The sequence below is a fragment of the Apus apus genome, chromosome 10 (genome assembly GCF_020740795.1).
Source record: "Apus apus isolate bApuApu2 chromosome 10, bApuApu2.pri.cur, whole genome shotgun sequence".
Taxonomy (NCBI): Eukaryota; Metazoa; Chordata; class Aves; order Apodiformes; family Apodidae; genus Apus; species Apus apus.
The window spans coordinates 140956-144382 of record NC_067291.1 but is presented as its reverse complement, the minus strand read 5'-3'; the positions used below and the strand labels follow the sequence as shown (position 1 = coordinate 144382).

The 3427-nt window shown below is 58.9% G+C and overlaps 1 non-coding gene across 1 annotated transcript; it reads right to left on the bottom strand.

The window, feature by feature from the left end:
- Nucleotides 1–1461: 1461 nt before the first annotated feature.
- Nucleotides 1462–1533, bottom strand: TRNAQ-CUG (transfer RNA glutamine (anticodon CUG)). Its single transcript has one exon. It is a non-coding gene; the product is annotated as a tRNA-Gln (tRNA).
- Nucleotides 1534–3427: the final 1894 nt, after the last annotated feature.

Below are 3427 nucleotides of genomic sequence, written 5' to 3'. Positions count from 1 at the left end.
TCTGTGTTCTTAAGAGGTGATTTCTGAGGCACTTGTTCAACCCAGCCTGTTTGTGCTGGGGTAGCTGCATCACTCTTCTTCCATGCAATTGCACCGGGAAGTGCAGCGGGAAGTCCTGGTGGGATCAGGAGCCAGTTAGGCACATCTTTGCTCCCGGTGCGTGTTGGCAAAATCAGCTGCCGGTTCCTCCCGGGCACGGAGCTGGAGGGCAGCAAAGAGCGTCCACAAAGAGATGTGAGCAAACGATGGACAGGCTGATGCTGGGGTTTGTGTTTGCTCTGTGTTTCAGCTTTGCCGCCCTCACCGAGAGATGTCTTGCTTCCGACCCTGTCTCCCACAGTCCTGCGGCAGCTGTGGCCCAACGCCACTTGCAAGCAGCTGCAGTGAGCCCTGCGTCGCCCGCTGCGCTGACTCGACGGTGGCCATCGAGGCCTCCCCGGTGGTGGTGACCCTGCCGGGCCCCATCCTCACCTCTTTCCCTCAGAGCACAGCCGTGGGATCCTCCCTGTCAGCTGCTGTTGGCAGGTCCCTCAGTGCTGGGGGGGTTCCCATCTCTTCTGGGGGCTCCCTTGGTCTGGGGGGCTCAGGCCTGTGTCTGCCTTCCCCCTGCTGCCGCCTGAACTGCTGAAGCTGGCCGACCATCCCCTTTGGAGAGGGAAGGAAGACGGGGCCTCTGCAGCAGCAGGAGCGTGGCCACGGCTTGCCGACGGGCTGGCTGTCCTCATCCCCCCTGGCAGGAGGGACCTGTGCCACTGCTCCTGGCTGCACGGCAGGCCTCTCTGTGACTCCTCTGGCTCCGCTTTGCTCTGAGCTCCTCGAGAAAGGGCCCGTTATCTTCCGCTTTGCTGAACATTTGTGCCACTGCACATCCTCTTTCTCATTAAAGATCTTATGAAGCATAGCAGGGGACATGGGGTGGTTTGTTCTGCTCCTCCCTCAGTCACCTAGCAGCTCTGCAAGGAGGTGGGAGAATCTGTGCTGTCTCCGTGCAGCAAATATAATCCCAAGCATGGGGCTCTGCCCGTTGTTGGTGGAGCGCCGCAAACCGGTAGCAGAGCAAGAAACATAATCAAGCAGGCAAGAGAAAGACAGGGAATCCGCAGAGACATGGTTGGAACCAGAAGCCGTTGTCAGGGGTGGAAACAGAAGTAATGCCACACGCGGTAGCCCTGTTTTGCTGTGAGGGTGGTCAAACAGTTGCCCAGGGAGAGTTGGAGAGTCTCCAACATACAAACAGGCAAGGCCCTGCAGCGGCTCCTCTCTTGACCCTGCTTTGAGGCAGGCGTGGACTGCCTGTTCTGCTCCTCAGGTGGTGGGTCGTGTGCAGAGCCGGTGGCTGATGCCCTCAGCCAGGAGGAGCCACCAAGGAAAATCAGAGAGCATTAAGCAAGTGACCCAAGAGCGAGGCTGTGAAGGCGTAAGCATGCTGAGGGGAGGCCTGAGAGAGCAGCCAAAAGGCTGAGGTCCCGCTGAGATTTGAACTCAGATCGCTGGATTCAGAGTCCAGAGTGCTCACCATTACACCACGGGACCTCCTGGAAAAGTGATGCTGTCCCCTGCTGCCGCCCATGATGACCCATATGCTCCGGGCTCAGCCCACCACTCTCTCCATCTCTGCAGCCATCTTACTGGTGTCCTGGAGATGTGCTGCCATGGCTCCCATGACCAGATTCTGTCGTTGTCTGTCAGTAACACCCCCAAATCCTTTTCTGCTGGACAGCATTCCAGCCCCTTCGCCCCAAGCCCCTAGCGTTGCCTGCGGTTGTTGCTACCCAAGTGCAGGACTTGGCCCTTGGCCTTCCGGAACCTCATACAAGTGGTCTCGGCCCTCCTTATAATTGGCCCCTCAACCCTCCATACAACCCCACTGCCCACAACGGTTTTTGACTGTCAGCACAGCAAGGAATGCTGCTTTTTTTGCTCTCAGCAACCCTGGAACCAGAGACTTGACAAGTTTCGTCCCCTTCCGCTAGAGAGTCTAGTTGAGAAGGGTTCCTTGTGTTTCCCTTGGCCCATAAGCTGCAAGAGGAATGAGGTGTCTCAGTTCATAGCTATCAGGAACATCCAGTTCCATCCATCCATTGTTGCATCCAGTTCCAGTAAACTTCAGCGTGTCTGTGCAATGCAGAAGCATGTATAGGGTAGATCAGCCACTGTGAACATGGACAGGGAGGCATAGCCCCTCCGAGACATGCAGTCTGGATCTTTGTATTTCAGAGGTTACAGAGAGACTGCCCTGCAAAAGCAGATGTATCGTGTCACGGAACACAGGAGCCGGGTAGAGGATGTTGCCTCTCACCCACGCTTACAGGAACATCATCCTGCCTCTGTGCTGCTCTGATCACAACAGTCCTGGTCCTCGTCCTCCTCCCCCACCTGCGGAGTCCTGGAGCTCCCTGCTTCTGGCTGGGAAGTTGGGGTGGAGCTGCCTGACAGGGTGAAAGACCTGTGTCCCCAGGACCCCCAGTGCCTCATGGAGGGAGCTCTGTGCTGTGCTGTGCTCTGCCTGCTGCTCCACGGCCACCGGCTGCCTTGCCGGGGGGTCACTTTGGGAGTGCTGGCTCCTAAGAAAGCAAAAGGAGAAAGGAGGTGGCAGTGGCAGAGAGAAGGGGCTGAGGGAGAGGCATGGCCATGGGTGCCCAGCAAGCAGTGCAGGCTAAAACTTGCTGGGAGAGGCAGCAGCTGTCAGGAGCCGGGAGAAAACCCCTCAGGTACCAGAGGGTGGTTTTGGTCCATCGCACTCTGGCCCATGGGCCCGGCACGCAGCCGCCGCGCCACTCTGCTCCCCCCAGCACCGCAGGCGGCACCTCCCACAGGGCGTCCTGACCCTCCCTGGCACTGCCAGCAGCAGCGCTTGGCCTCTCGCCTCTCTCCCTTCTTCTTACCTGCACCCATGGCCAGGCAGGAGAATTGTCTCCCTGCAAAGCTCACCTGCTTTGGGCCTGGGTTGGGTGGTCCAAAGGGCCTTGCCTGCCCTTCTCCACACGTCTCCTGCCCATAACCCTGGGGGCGGCACGTTCTCTTGGAGCACCCGGGTTGGCTCTGCAGGCTCTGAAGGAAACCCTGGAGCAAGGGGCAGCCTTGGTGCTGAGCAGGCCAGAGAGGAGCTGCTCTGCAGCGAGCTCTCGAGGGCTGCAAGCCTGCCCAGAAATCCAAGGGGCTGCAGGACCGTGCCCGCTATAAAAGTCACTTCTGTGCCAGATGAGGACGGAGACAAGGACAGTTAGCACGGAATCCAACAAGGGAAGTAATTCTTCTACTTTTACGGGCTGTGCCCTGACCGTGCTGTGCTGCATCACCCACAGGTCCTGCCTGCCTTGTCCTCCCTGGCACAGCCCCATCCTTGCTGCTCCTGACGGCCAAGGGCTGCCCCGCCACCGGGACGGGTGCCAGGGAGTCAGAGAAAGCCCTCCTCTCTGAGCCTGGA